The sequence below is a fragment of the Amphiura filiformis genome, chromosome 9 (genome assembly GCF_039555335.1).
Source record: "Amphiura filiformis chromosome 9, Afil_fr2py, whole genome shotgun sequence".
Classification (NCBI taxonomy): Eukaryota; Metazoa; Echinodermata; class Ophiuroidea; order Amphilepidida; family Amphiuridae; genus Amphiura; species Amphiura filiformis.
In genome coordinates, this window is record NC_092636.1 from 25,549,515 (window position 1) to 25,566,533 (window position 17,019).

A 17,019-nucleotide genomic window follows, 5' to 3' on the forward strand; every position below is an offset into this window, starting at 1 on the left:
TCTTCATTCTGTATATCTTATTTATTAGTAACACATACATATCTTTAATGCTGTGCTTACTTATCGTCACGCATGGATTTGAAAGTAAGACGATAAATAGAGTAGGCCTATACATTATCGCTGAAGAAAAAGATGGTTTCTTATATGAAACTGAAGAACATTTTCCCCATGTCCCCGAGTGCAATAATCATATGTTATGTCTGTTCGATGCATTCCATTGAAATAGTTATTGAATTTTTCCGTAATTTCAGAAATTTGATACAATATAATCTCAGGAAGCAAATTCTATGACAACAATATCTCATTGTATCAAACTAGACGTCTGACTCCATCTCATTGTTTTTGTACTAGCCAACAGCCCTTTATTCATGTCACATACTTAGTACACAAAATCGTGCTCTAGAAACCTTTGTCTATTTTTCGTATGTCAAGTGTATTAACATGATTAAGGCGCGTCGGAATGGGCATAACCTAGCAGTGTTTGCACTAAAATATTGTGACAAATAAAGCTGGCACACAAGAGGAATGGTATGGGTTATATTAAGGAGACCGAGGCTTGAATCAAGGCATGTAATTTCCACTCCATGTGCATGATTTTTTTTTATTGGGAAAACTTCGTTTTTATATAAATCAATACCTATACACAAGACGCAAGAAAATATAAATGTGATTATTGCTTCCCTTGACTCATTCTCTATATGATAAATATATTAACTCTCTCTACGCGGGTGTCGACTGCACACGACAAGTTTTTTTTAATCGAAAATTCAAAAATTTCAGAATTGTAAATTTTCATGCCCATATTTGGAATCGGCATGAAAAATACATTAAAATGAGTACAAACAAGCCTAGTATTGGTTCAATAGTTCTTAAAACAGCTTGTGATATTTTGAGAAAATATCTCAAAACTTGGACTTTATGTTGAAACCTATGGCTAGCATGCAGAGTATTAATACAACCGAAAAATACGACTCCTGCCATCCCACTCGCCTTTAGTAGTGGCTAAAATCAAAGCAAAACAACGCTCTAAGGCAGTTACAAGTAGTATCACAACCATACCAAATGTATGATAACATTATCTTCTTACGCCAGATTACGTATCGTTCAAAATACATCCTCCCAGAGGATTCGCTTCGATTAATTAGATTTGTAAATGCAAGTAGGTAGCATATTTTTGTTCACAAAACAAATTAACGCTGACTAAGAGGTTCAACATTAAGGACTTAGTTTGTTACACTCAGCGACGCGAGCGAGGAGAAGTCATTGATATGCATTGATTAGAACGGCCAATATTCAATCAGTGGAAATCCCTATAGGACGTGTGGCTTAATGTCTAACCATTATTGGTATTCGGTTGCCATACTTAAGGCTTTACTTCACCTGCTTGGCACTTAATACTAAACCTACATGTTTTCGCCCTACTTAAAGCATAACATTTGATTTTACTTTTTTTCAAGAATTGATGCATTAAGAATGACCCAATGATGGCCCAATATAAAGCATGTTCGTGCTCGTTCCAAACTACGGTTTTCTGGATGTTTAGAAAAAGTGGAATAAAGCATGGAATAGGTAAAGTTTGACGTGAAATCATAAATTCTTTAGCATTTCAAAGAATTTAAAGAATATATTCAAAAGTTTTCAAGTATTTAAGTGAGTGATATGAGTTAACCTAGGACGTGCCCTATAACATCACATTCCCGTACCTCTCCCGCAGTGTATAGATATGTGTGTCCTGATACCACGAAACGAGCGCTAAGTCGCAAGTTGGGAGTTTCGAGACGCCCTGGCTACTACGTCGGTGTTCTGTGTTGCACATGCACCTGTTCAACCCAGTAGTATGTCTGTATGTCCTTTGTGAATAGGAGCACAATTGGCTATTCACGAAGGACATACTACTGGCTTACACAGGTACGCTGTAAACAATCAACATCAACTCCGTAGCCAGGATGTCTTGAAACTACCAACTTGCGACTTAATGCTCATTTCGTGGTAGCAAGTCACATTAGCTTCTATTAGCTGTAGCGATTTAATTTCAAACGTTACAATCCTAAATGCAAATTTTCTGTCTTTTCTTTCCTCTCGATACGGTTAAATAAAGCACCTTACAGGGGCTACCAAGTGCTAAATTGCATTATTTGATCAACACTAAGACATAGTTAATTATTTTTATTCTTCTTCAAGTGGCTTCAGGATATTGTAAATTGAGAAATTTATATTTATAACAAATGAAAAATGGAAATGACGTATTGGTGGAATGAAATCGCTGTTAGTGCCGGAACGGGAGACTGGAAAGTGTTGCCATTCACCTACTACTTATCTATATATCTTTTGAATATAATTTTCTATTTGCATCTTACTCTTTGTCTCTCTCCTCCTCCTCCTCCTCCTCCTCCTCCTCCTCTCCTCCTCCTCCTCCTCTTCCCCTTTTTCTTCTCTTTCTGTCCCTCTCTCCATTTGATTATATCTTTTTCCTCATTCTTTTTTCCGTCTTCTCCCATCTTTACTTTTCGATCTTGTTTTCTTTTTCTCTTCTTCCACTTTTTTCTTCATCTTTATTCTATTTTCTCTCCATCTTTACTGTCTTTTCTCTCCATCTCTTGTTTATATCATTTACTCTAAATTTTTTCCTGCATATATAATTAATTTTGATGTTTATTAACACATAGTATTTTACTGTCTTCTTATTTTCTTTTCTTTTACACCTTTTGGTCTCATTTGCCCTCTTGTTGAATTCTCTCACATTCTCACACTCGGCTTAGAATTTGAGATAGACGTACACGAAATATAGTAAATGTGATTGAGACAGACCGATAGCAGACACATAGCAAAACATACCTAAGCCAATTAGATGTATCACTCCCCACTAATAACATTTGCCACAGGTTGATGTTTTTACTGCAAGAAGCCCACAACCAAAGAGGTATGATTGAGACGATGACAACATCTATACTCGATTGCTGAGGGACGAGCGATTGGTTTCTAGCCAGTGAGGTAGCGCGTTTTTGTTACGTTGGGGGTAAGTGCGCTACCTCATTGGTCAAATACCAATCGCTCGTCGCTCAGCGATGGAGTATAAAATCAGCTTTACATTTAAAGGTGGGTAGTACGATTTTAGGGCATGATAAATTATTCCTTATCACCAAATGTTCTTATTTCAAGTTTTGGGTTAAATAATTGCTACAGCAAAGTTTGCACATCATAAACAAAAACGTGTGTTGCAGTGGCACATACTCTTGTTTTACATGGGTCAAAGGAAATAATATGTAACAGTTAGGGAGGTAAAATCTTTGAAAGGTCTATACCTAAATTTGCCCGATGTAACATGTAGACATATACTATGATTGGCTGTATTGCCAATTGACCCAGTACATTTTGGATCTAGGTCAGCATTCGCGCATTCATCTTTTCCTTGAAACATTCCAAGTTTAACTTTGTCAGTGACTTTATTAGGGTCATGAATTGGTATGATTGTCATTCCCATATAGAAATCCAATATGGAGTCAAAAATGGCCGCCATTGTGACCTTTTAGCCTATTTTGGATATTATCATGCAGCGTAAGGTGTCATACTAAAATCATAAATAGCGTATCTATTGATACAAGTTTGAGGAGTCAGCAAACTGTAATATTTTTTACAAATTTTAAATTGTCATTATTTTTCATTATATTCCTGATTTAAGTATTCCACCATTATACCAAGTAACTTGATGGCGACTGTTCGCTCATTACACGGTTTCCCCCATGTGCAAGGAGAGCCTCGGATTGGCAATAGACATGAAGGAAGAATAAGGCTGAAGGCTCTCATCGCTCATCAAAAGTTATTGTATACCCCATACATTATAAAATAACCAGTCCGGATTTGATATAAGTATTAGGCATTTATAGATACCTAATTAGAAGCGAACCAGCTGCGAAATATTTTTTATTATTTTATCTTCTGCTAGATACATTTAAATCAAGCATCAATAATGAGTTTAAGATTACCGACCTTTTTGATTTTATTGTAATGGCAAGCGAAAATTATTATAAAGGTGCTATTTTAAGCAGTGATTTGTAGCGATCTACGGATAAAATAGTCTTTTGAGATTAAGTGCACTCTTGAAAAGCGGTGAATCATAAATTGTTAGCGTGGAATATCAAAAAATTTATAAATATGGACGGATTACACATCATGGCATACTTTAGATAACTCAGCAAATTAATTAATTAAAGAATGGACAGAGTTATACACCTGCAGTGTATTTAGAGCTGTACGGTGGTATATGTACAAGTAATTAAAAAAATATCAATCACTGTTTGTTTTCTAATTAAAATTCTTCTGAGTAAATATTTAATTACAAATGGGAAAAAAGTATTAATGGTTTATTTCCTGCCATGAGGTAAGTACACTTACCTTGCAGCAGATGTCGACAATAATTAATATCAACTAGCCGTAGTAGTGATGTGATTGGATTAATTACAATATCAATGCGTTAACACTATTTTTAAATGTATTGCCTTCACCTAGGTTTCATTATCATTGAGGTATAGGACTTTTTTTTTTTTCGGAGAAGAGCAGGTAGGGCAACTACTTGATTATATTTCTACATGTTCATACTACATACTCTGAAAATTTTAGAAAATTCGCACGAGTCCGTTTTTTTTAATCACATTTTTGTTCCCAAAATGGGAATTATAGCGCCCTCAACGGGCACTCTCTCCATAGGGCTACATGTAAAGACCAGTTATAGACAAATGACCTTAAAATAAAATGGACTCGTGCGAATTTCCTCAAATTTTGCATATGATGTAGATTTAACATCTGGAATGTAATGCAAGTGATGTCGTTGCTGCTCTTCTAAATTAATTTTTAAAATGTCCGCCCCAGACCAAGGTGCCTTACGCTAGACGTTAAGGCGTCCCTCTGGATTGCACATATATTATCAGAGAATGGGAATAAAGACCCGGATCGTAATTCTATAGAATGTTCACATTATGCTGATCACTCGCACTCACCTGTAAGATTAGCGTATTTGAAAAGCATATCAATTTGTAAGCGCTCTTTTTTAAAAGTCATAGTTCATTGAATTTACAACAGGCGAAAATAGTAACTTTTTGCACAATAGATTTACAATTTAAAAAGAATTGACCATTGCTCATTCTAGTGACGCTAGTATATGGACAATATAAGTGTGCTTTTTCATTTAATGACATAAAATTTGAAAAATATTGTAAGGAACACTTGAGGTTTTGACTTTTAAATCCTACATTTTGGTCAAAATATGTGCTTGGATAGGTAGTTTTCAACAGATTTTCCACATTCGCCTTGCTATAACATTGAATTGCGTTATCTGTTGACCTAGTGACGAAAAGTGTTTTTAGGGGGAAGTGTTAGCTTTCGTTTGATATTTGAAAAAATCTGATTGGATGAAGGTAACACTTGAGGTTTCGACAAAAAACAATCAAAGAGGCCCATTTTTTCAGCTACAAGCTCAACAGCTCTTACATTGCTATGCACTCAACCGTGTAGTGTAATCAAAGACTGTGGTGGAGACATCCACTGCTTGTTGTTCTCTGCTTGGAAGCTCTTGGACGAAAATGTGTGCTCAGGTGTATCGAGGTGGAAACTGTGCGCATGATGGTTTATAAAAGAGTCGGTTTTTTTTATAGAGCGGTATCGTAGTCAATCTATAATTGCCCACATACAGGTGATGAGTACATGCTGCTTATAGTGCGCTGCGATATATTGCAAAATAGTATAAACCCATTGCTATTCAGTAAAATTTAATACTACTTCTACAGCGAATTATGATCCATAAAACTCCAAATCATCACTTAATTTCTGACCTATATAGTAGATTATTTAAACTCTATCAAGCAATGACTACCATAGAGGCTTAATGTCTGACCCCAAATGGAAGTCAGTTTCTTAATTAATTAAATAAATGGTCAACATCCTCTGATAATATCGGAACCTAATCAAAGCTCGCGTGCTTTTTAATAAAAATAGCATGCCTTAATGTAGTTAATATCCAGTTATGCATCCAAAGGTTAAAATAAATAAATAAATTTAAATAAATAAAGTTCGGGTTTCATATAGCGCCTTTATACCATATCTCGGAGGGTTCAAAGCGCTGTAATTTCGCTGCCATGGTGAATCATCACAATCAGATCGGATTAACTAAGCATTGTGCATCCGAACACGGCGCAAACCTATCCGCACTAGTAACACCCATCGATTATCTGTGCGGCTCCCCAAATTCCATTGGGTGAAGGAAGTTTTTGATAATCAAACAACTAATCACCGGTTCTATGAGAACGAGCATGGGTCGGGTTAAACCAAGTGCACATACAGTCCTTTGGCACGGCCGGAGCTTGTACCTGAGACCTCGGTGGCAAGGCGAGGGAACAACCGCTGCGCCAACTCGCTCACCAGTTCATGTTGTTCCTAAATTCGTATCCTTAATTATGTTAAAAGCATAGTTGACCAAATAGAAGCTGCCAAAATGTACAAAGTAGTTATGGTGCAAGGTATGGTATGGCACAACCAATTTCGAAGTGTTGAGAGATATAAAGTCTATTGAGCTTTTACTGATTACATGTCATGAATTCATGTACAGAAAGTCTGTTTGTAAGTTACCGGTGACATACCAAATTCGTTATCGCCACAAAACATATATATGTACTTATATTTTTGACTACTACATGCTGATACAGCGTATATAACATTAAGCATCAATTATAAAACACCTATTTTGTTTTCTTTTTTTTCTTTGTTTGCTTATGTAAATGAAAATTGTGGTGTGTCTTCTCAAAATTCAAGTGGTATGTTTTTAGCGCGTTCGCCGACGGACAAGTTTGGAACTGCCAAGCTGTCAAAGAATGAGACATGTACACGTAGCCCTTTGCCTACTGATGGCTCTGAAACGAGCCGTTCACTAAAGACTGCCAATTGTCAACAGAGAACAAGCAGACCTCGCCTATCTGCTAATGTAAAAAGTTTTGGTGGCCCTGAGCCGTCCACTGAGAAGTGGTGGCTCTACAAGCCTTTTCTTCAATTACTTAGAATCCTAACTCAAATAAGTTCAATTCAAGACAAGAAGTGCACAATCTTGTAAGCAAAAGTGACCAATATCATTTTCAATTACATAATCAGCAAAGTCAATCATAATACCAAAATCTTTATAATTCAATATGGCCATGAACTCATTAAAATAAGCATTGAGAACAATATCTTTACTTTGTAACTTCTTCAATTAAAATGAACTGGTTTAATTTGATTCTCTTCCGCATATATGCGTCCATTTATTAGTTGAATTTCAATCAATTGAATACTGTTTTTCTTATTCAAAAAGAGATCCCCGCTGATCTTTCAATACATTCTTATTTCGAACGGGCTTTTAGCATTAACTACACATAATACTAAATAAATTAAACTAGCATTATAGTACTATGTAACCTCGCCCTATATTTGTTTCAGACGTAAATATAAAGGAGCAACCTGGTTTTAAAGTTGAGTAATATATTTTTAGCGTGTGTTCTTATATAAGTTAGAAATGGTTGACTTGATCGGTTGATAATAGGTTTATTTCTGTAGAATGTGCTTTAGACGACTGTAATCAATCAAGTCTCTACTTTGTTTTAAGGTTAGCAACTATTTTAAACTGTTGCGATTTGGTAGATCACAACATCTTGCGAATGGTAGCGAGCTTTAGCAAAAATTGCATTGCTCAATTTATAGCGAGTGTATAGAAGAATTCAAATATCACAAATATGCTTTTGTTTGGTCTGTGGTTCTTGAGCTATGTTGTAAAGAGGGCTGAAATAACAACACTTTTGTAAAACGTACATAACTCATTATAAACAACAATAAATCAAGCACGTTTTCAAATTAATTGATCTGTAGAATGAACTTGTGCAAAACATCAAAGTGTTATTTTTCAATAATATATTGATTTAAATAATGAAAATCGGGCTGTACATATTCAGAATTTGTCCCTGTTATTTCCATCTAAAAGAACATTGTGATATGTAAGGACAAGGTTACCTGCCCAAATCCTAGTATAAACATTCAGTAATTGTTGGTATTTAGTTCCTGCACAAACCTGCCAATTTACCAGGCCAACGATATTAGACCTTTAAAATTAACAGAGACCCCTTTCTGACAGTCAATAATTTCAAATTATAATTTTATAATTTTGCTAAATAATAACCACATTAAAATTTGACAAAAACCTGATATTATGGCTTTACAAGAAGAGAACGTACGGTTCTTTATCCATTTCTTGCATGTTTCTAAAAGGTTTTGAAACCTCTCAGAAAATTGAGAAAATCAAAAAGAAAAGAATAGTACAAGTAGTGCGCACTTACATGTATTTTAATTAGAAATACAATAAAATCATTACAAATTAATTCAGAACTGCTTTGTTATTCCATAACTGGAAGAAAAATTAAAACATACTTCGGGCACATAATTGGTATTGATGTTCGTATTTTAGTCAGGTCTCTATTAGCAACCGCATAAATTTGTTATAAAAAAAAGTACATTCATTTGAAAAATTATTAATTAATAAAACTAATTAAGTCTGGATCTTTGCTCACACGTCAAAAATAAATTACCTCTTCATACAAATCAAATATTAATCACTTCGTCTTAGTAGAGATTAGGTAACTGGTTATACTTTTCAAGGTTACGACCAATAGCTGCGTCATTGGCAAAATCTAAAGTTAGACGACCTCTTATAAGATAATGCATCTGAAAAGTAGTTAATTAATAAACGTAATTTTGAAGTAATCTTCGCTCAACACGCTCACACATTATATTCACATAACTCAAATATTATTTAAATCGTCATACATTCAGATTAATAACCGATTAGACCAAGTAATATAAAAAAACATGTTTCATGTCCCGGTTTTTGAAAAAAAGGAGGAAGAGGGGGCTTTTTATTTTCTGTTTTTTATTGCAAAATCGGTGTAAATACCCATAAATAGAGCTGTTTTAGCATATACAATAATGCCTGGAAAAAGGAGGAGGCCTCTTTTTATTTGTTGTTGTGAGAGGTAGCCCCCTTTAATTATCACAAAACCTTCCAAAAGTGTTTCTTGTATATTCGCAAGGCTATAGAAAGCATCTCTACTTCCTAGACATATTTCTTGAAAAGTTATAACTGAATTTTGGAGCTGGAGGGGTCGTGAAACGTGTTTATTTTTTTTTGGCCTTATAATTTTTAATTTTACGACAAAACCGACCATATTTGCAAGTTACCTCAATAACCTTGGCAAATCTAAAGGTAAATCACCTGATAAAGGTTACCTAAATAACCGTGTCCTTGGTAAATCTAAGGGTAAATCACCTGATAAAAGGTTGCACTTAATATAAACTGTGTCCTTGACAAATCTAACGGTAAACCACTAACTACGTACCTCCTTACCCAATTTGAAGTTGATATCCAATTAGTACGTCCTTGACAAATTTAAAGCGAATACCAATATAAGTACGTCATTATTGTTAAATTTATCTAACCTAATACGTACCTAAAGGTTACAACCAAAAGTACGTCCGCGTCCTTGGCCAATTAAAAGTTTATATCTATATAAGTGCGTCCTCGTCAAATCTAATAGTAGTTACGTAATTCTCTTGTTCGCGGATCACGCTATTTTGGTATGCGTTCGAGTGCCATATACTTTGTGTGGTGATTGTTTCGATCGGGGTTCATTACTCAAACGCGTGATCCCGTTGACATAGTAACATTACGTAATTTAGATACTGAATACGTACGTCCTCGCCCAATTAATAGGTTACATCCCAATTATTACGTCTTCGTCCTTGACAAATTTAAAGCTTATACCCATATAAGTACGTCCTCGTCAAATCTAAGATAAACCACCTAATACGTACGTTCTTGCCCAATTTAAAGGTTACAACCAAATTAGTACGGTAAACCACCTAATACGTACGTCCTCGCCCAATTAAAAGGTTACACCCAATAAGTACGTCCGCGTCCTTGACAAATTTAAAGTGTATATCCATATAAGTACGTTCTCGTCAAATCTAAAGGTAAACCACCTAATACTTACGTCTTTGCCCAATTAAAAGGTTACACCCAATAAATACATCCGCGTCCTTGACAAATTTAAAGTGTATATCCATATAAGTACGTTCTCGTCAAATCCAACGGTAAACCACCTAATATGTACGTCATTGCCCAATTGAAAGTTTACAACCAATTATAGTATGACCTAGGTAGAGTTAAATCATACACCCAAATAAGTACGTCCTTATAAAAATCTATAAGACTTTATTCGTGTAGATCAAAGATTAAAATCTCATAATTTAATTCGATTTTGAATTTGATTCGATATCTGACATCAGAATCTAATATCATTTCTATCGATCTCCAGAGGTAAGTAGTGGTTACAATCAAATGTTCTTTGAACTTTGGCTATTTATCTGGAAGGAATTTAACTCAATTGCTCAAGTTTCTCAAAAACCCAAACCATCGGTACACAGTGTGTTGTGTAATTGGGTATTTGTGGGTTCACGGGTAGAAAACTGTGGGTATGTGGAGTGAGTGCGGTGTATCTTTATGCGTCTTCCTTATGAGATCACGTGAGAAGCTTATGGAATGATTTTAAAGAGTGCTCAAGTAATCAAATATTTTACTAATCCAACAGAAAAAACTACGTCGGTTAAATTAAGAGTAGTATTGCGTACCAGTCAAAGAAAATCAAAAATATTTGGCAGACTTCAAAAAATGGAATTTCTTCTTACTTTATATCAGGATGCAACTTTGGTCGAAGTCTACAAAAATCAAAATTATTTCATCACTGCACCTTCGTTACCATAGCAACGGCCAAAACATCAAAATGACAGGTTTTAGACTATTTCGGCACTTTTACAAGGCAAAAAATATAACAAGTTTCAGGATTCACCATATAAAGGAAAAATAGAGGTAAACAGTGAGAGTTCCACGACATAATTGGCAACATCTAAGCTTTCTAAAAATACAGTTGTTTTAACAAACAGTCTGTCCTACTTGGGATATTCCATTGTTTCAAATAGGGGTGTTTTTCTTAATTTTGACTTTCTGAAATATAGCAATATTCAATGAGCTGTAACCCCAAAGTGGTGCTTTTTATATGTTATATTTTTCAGTGTGGCTGGACTAGATAGTACTGTACCCAAATAAATAAAAAAAGTTGCGGTAATTTTAATATAGGCAAACAGTGTTGCCATAAAGATAGGTATTTTTCCATAAAATAAGAGTTAGACCAGGTTAAAAATGTTACCACACATGAAAGGAAACATTCTCACATAGTTTTTCTGGACCAGTTTTTCATGAGCAACAAGAATTTATGAGGTAAAAATAAAAACCGTGTATCCTGAGAACTTCCTGTGAGGGCGCTTTATTCAAAATGGCTGCCAAAATCCAATGAAAACTACTATACGTTTAAAAGGTCGCATAAAAGATAAAAGTGACTAGATTTCGCATTTGTATTGATGAAAGTAATGTATAACTATGTCAAGGTATTAATAGAATGGTACCAACAGGTCACAGTTGGGAACGCTTTTCAAAATGGCCGCCAAAATCCAATGAAAAGCATATATATGGTTAAAATAGTCACTTATGAGGTATGATTGCAGTGGCGTAACGTCATAGGGGCACGGGGTTACATGGCCCCCAATCGATCTGAATTTTAAAAATCCAAAAAAACGGACTGCCACCCACATTGGTTGGTGCCCCCTCCTATAATGATAACTGGTGCTACGCCATTGTATGATTGACCAGATTTTGGTTAAGCATTGATAGCAGTTATAGGCTAGTAATGCAAATATACGTCAAGATATTAATAGGAAGGTGCCAGGAGGTCACAGCTGAGGGCACTTTTCAAAATGTCGGACCAACACAGTACACCGTTAAACTTAAAATAGTCACTTAAAAAGAGGTATAATTGACCAGATCTTGAATTAATATTGATCCCAGTACAGTAAAATTAAGTCAATGTAATAATAGGAAGATACCGGGGGTCACAGTTGAGGTTGCCTTTCAAAATGCCCACCAAAAAGAGCGGCATGATATCAGCCACAAAGCCACAGATAAGTGTTAAGAAAGAAAGTTGTCTTTGATAAGAGAATGTAATAGTTGTCTTTGTTGAATCATTCAAATATAGTTGTCTTTGATCATTGTCACCTCTAAGCAAGTGTTTCAGATTGCTATATAGCGAGCTACAGAGTGCTATATAGCGAGTCAAGATGGCTAATATGATCACCAAATCTCCAAAATGTATTGACAAAGGGCAGGATATTTACTTCCTACTCTTCTTGGTTTCACTGAATTCTTTTATTGTGTGTTTATCTTCGAGATCACTCACATCGATATCACTACATTAAGAAAATTATTCTTCATTACCTAGCCTATCTGAAATCAAAGCGGCATATACGTTGCTTTCTCTGAAAAGAAGATAGCTAGCTGCACTTTGAGTCTGCTAAAACCTTTTCCTTCTTTGACACCAATAGACTGCTTTGTTCTCGATGTTGGTAAAGAAACTGTTGAAATCACAAGACAACTGTGATTACCTGGCGATAACTTTATTATTGAATTTATTGTCATACCTCTTGTTTTTCTCTCGACATACTTGATGCTTTATGTCAAGGAAAAATGCAACAATGATCAATTGTCTTGCATATAGGCCTACTGGCAAAAAAATGTTTAAAGCGAAATCCTCATACATGACTGGTAGGTGTAAATGTCCTGACTAAAGCCATCGGGTCAACGGCACATGCAATGCCAGTTGCCTTTGCTGTAACTTCAAGAAGCAAAGTTACAAGCATTTGATTAGATGAAAATCCAGTTTTAAAAGTGACACACTGGCCTATTCAAAACAACACGGACTAGACATCTGGTTTGAGAGTGGTAAATGGCTAATTTGTGTGTGCCTTTGATTTAAAAGAAAAGGAACAAAAGAAAACTGAAACAAAAGAGCTGACAAAAAATACAAGTTATGAAAAGTACAGAAAAGTAAAAACTGAAATAAATTAAATAAAGCTTCATTGAAGAAACTGTGTAGTCTCTTTGTTGCGCTTGTTGGAATCTTTTTGCACATCGTATAGGCCAATTTGTCACTTTTAAAACTGGATCTTCGTCTATTCAATTGCTTGTAACTTTTCTTCTTGAGGTCACATTGGAATGGATTCAATGTGGTGTCATAATGTGCAGGATTAGATAAAAGGATCCGGGGGGACTCAACTTTAGAAGTGACGGGTATGTGCCTACCGGTGTCGCGAAGTAGGGGCCTATCGGTAACAAAGCGTTATTGTAAAAAAGGGGGTCATTGGGTACAAACAAAATATATTGAAAAAGGGGGTCATTGAGTATAAGATTTCAAAAAATGGGTCATCGGGTAGAAATTTTTGAAAAAAATGGAGCAAAATTTGGAAAGTTTCGGCAAAATTTTGAAAAAATGGAGCATAATTTGAAAGTTTTGACATTATCTTGTTGCATTTTGATGATGTTCTTCTAGAAAAAAGGGGAATTTGGGTAGCCGCAACCAAAAAAGGGGGTCATTGGGTAGCCGCAACTAAAAAAAGGGGGTCATCGGGTATTAGTCGCCTTCAAAAGAGGGTTGACAGGCACATACCGTCGCTTCCAAAGTTGAGTGGCCCCCGGGGTAAGGATACTTTCTTGGCGCAGTATATTTAGTTAATATGTTGCCCTTCGTGAACATATAGGGACAATAAATTATTCCTGTGGACATTTTAGTGGTCATCTTGACTTTGTGACTCGTTCTTTTGCACCCTCAAAACGATAACTTAGAGATGACAATGATTGAAGACTACGATTACATCAAAGACAACTATTTCATTGTTTCAATTTGTTTTTTCAATAACATTACCGGTATCTGAGGCTTTGTGGCTGATTATACTCTACTTTGATAAATATTAATCCAAATTCAGATCAATTATGCCTCTTAAGTGACGGTGTACCATATATATATTAAAGCTTTTCATTGGATTTGGCAGCCATTTTGAAAAGAGCCCTCAACTGTGACCTCCTGGTACCTTCCTATTGAAATCTTAATTTAGCGTTACATTACTGTCATCAATACTTAAACCAAAATCTGGTCAATTATACCTCATAATTGACTATGGTAACCGTATAATGCTTTTCTTTTAATTTTGGCGGCCATTTTGAAAAGCGTCCCCAACTGTGACCTCCTAGTATCTTCTTATTAATATACCGACTTATTTATACATTACTTTCATAAATACAAATCCATATTCTAACAAATTCTATCTTTTATCCGCCTATTTTAAGAGCATAATTGTTTTTCATTGGGTTTTGGCAGCCATTTTGAAAAAAAGCGCCCTCACAGGAAAGTTTTCAGGATACAGGATTTTTACCTTATACATTCTTGTTCCTCAGTTTCTCCTTTCATGTGTGGGACCTAGCTCATTTTTAACCTGGTCTATTTGGCCGTTTTTCAGCATAGCTGTATGATAGCTAATAATAACAAGATGAGCAACAGCTTCACTGAGAGACGTTTTTTCTGGCAACACTGTCATTAAAATATTATCAAATCGTGTCTCACTTTACGGTGTATTGATGCCAATTTCTTTTGGTACATTATCAACCCTAATCAGGATTTTCAGTGGAAGTAAATGCTCAAAATCCCTATTTTTCCACACTATCTTATAATGTCAACAATCCTAAAAAGTTCAAAGTTTCTGGCAACACTGCTTTCCAGTAAAACAATTACCGGAACTTTTTTTCTATAGATAGGTAGACCAATACCTTATCTACCTACCCTGCAAAAAATAATTTAAAAAAGCACCACTTTGGGGGTTACGTCATTTTAAAAGATCATTTTTTTCATAATTAAATTAATGAAAAACACCCCTATTTTACAAAATGGTATCTACCATATTGAAATAATTAATTGTTATGTTTACTTCATTTTTGGAAAGGACAAGGATGGATACTTTATTGTATGGGAGAAGATTATTTTAATTCACGTTCTTCATACAGAAATATGACCTAATATTTAAGCATTTTTCCAGTTGTGAAAAGGGTAAAAATAGTGAAAATTGGGTCAATTCATATTTTGGCCGTTACCATGGTAACCATAGATGAAGAGGTAAAATTTTAACCAAATTTATACATGTTGACTCATTGTCTAACCATGTGCAATGTATAAAGAAAATCGATTTTTTGAAGTCTGCCACCACATCTTTGATTTTTATACACAAATTAAATTGTGGGTGAATATCCTTTTCGTACCAACCTATTTCATGAAGTTAAAAAAAAGTGACAATAAACCGAGCGTAAAGTTTAACTCGATTCAATCAAAACGCCTTACAGGCTAAGTACAGTATAACGGATTAAACCTTCCTTCATCTTTCGTTCCCAATATCGAAATCAACAAGCATGTTAATCGTGACTCCACGATCCAGTATTTTTAATTCCAGTCATGCGTTTAAACCTCACAAAGTTATTGGTAGATGTATGACAACAAATCGCGAAAGTACAGTTAAAATGGAAGCACCTAAAAGCTGCCTTTATACACTATTTTAACCAACAACCTATTTTTAAAATATCAGAAGTGTACTTTTATGCAGTCTTATATTTTGGCTGTGTTATGGGAGCTATAGTTCTTTGTCGCTCTTTATACGTAGATGCGGTTGCCCTATGTGGGAAATTAGAGTTGTCAATTCTCCTGGGACGCAAGTGAGAAAAGACTAAGAACCCGTTGAACTTCACGTTTTTCTTATAGATCACGTTTGTTGTCAGCAAAGATTTGACGATAGGAAATTTCTGGATTACATCTTCAAGGTCGTTTTGTTCACACCGCCAATGGAGGGCTCAACTATAGATTTGTACAAATGGCGTGATGCAGTTTTAATCATAGTGGACTTTCTTACTGTTCTTTAAGTATCTGTGTAGCAAAATTGATGAGTTAACATTTTCATTATCATTAACACCGTGTTATCTGCTACTTTGATGCGGGTATATAGTATCGATGTGAGGTACTGTAACGACATTGCTCAATCAGAAGTTGAGATCATTACCCTTGGTTTGTCTGATAATGTATTAAATGCGGAAAAACCGAGATTGTTGCCCTATTGATGAACTCAAAAGTATTAATTAGACTTTAAAGACCTTGACACGAAAAACACCTACTCCATATTTTAATTAAATCAACTTCGTAGCACAACATAATTGTCATTCTTTTAATTAAAAAGTATACAAGCTGTTATAACAATAGAAGATTATACGTTTATTTTCCCCTGAAACTGGACAAAAATAAGATGTTAAGGGAGTACTACACCCCCTGATAAATTTTGTGACTAATTTTGCATTTTTATCAAAAATAACTACACACTGGTAACAAAAGTTATGTATATTATAGGGCAAGGAATCCAATTACTTCACCGAAATTTCAGTGATTTAAGACAAGTGGTTCGTTATATATATAAAAAAATGAGGTACATTCTAGCTGTACCTCTTTTCTTATCATAAATAACATACCGCTTGTCTTGAGTCACTGAAATTCCAGTGTAGTAACTGGCCGGATGGATTCCTTACCCCTATAATATCCATAACTTTTGTTACCAGTGTGTTATTATTTTTTGAGAAAAATACAAAAATAGTCACAAATTTATCAAGGGGTGTAGTACCCCCTTAACTTCTGGATGACCCGAAATGACATTGCATTGAAAAGTGCAACAGCGGTCATGCTAAAAACAGTAATTGATTAATAAATATTATTAGGTAATACACCGAACAAATATTGACAAACAAAGTTCCTTTGAACTTGTTTTGGACGCAGGTTAATAAGGTCAGCGCCTTTGATGTAAGTGCATTTGATGTCATTTAAACAATCATTTTGTTGTGACTATTTATATATTAAATTATCTATTGACCATGCCGAGTTTACTGATGGTCAGATTTTATTTTTGGATCTATATTCAGAAATTTTGCTGGGAAATCTATAGACAACTTATCAAATTACGGTTGGTCAAAAGCAAATAAGGTCGCTC

General features: G+C 35.0%; 1 protein-coding gene across 1 annotated transcript in view; it reads right to left on the reverse strand.

The window, feature by feature from the left end:
* The window catches only part of LOC140160799 (guanylate cyclase soluble subunit alpha-2-like), a 175,473-nt gene that overhangs the window by 59,903 nt on the left and 98,551 nt on the right, over window positions 1-17,019 (reverse strand).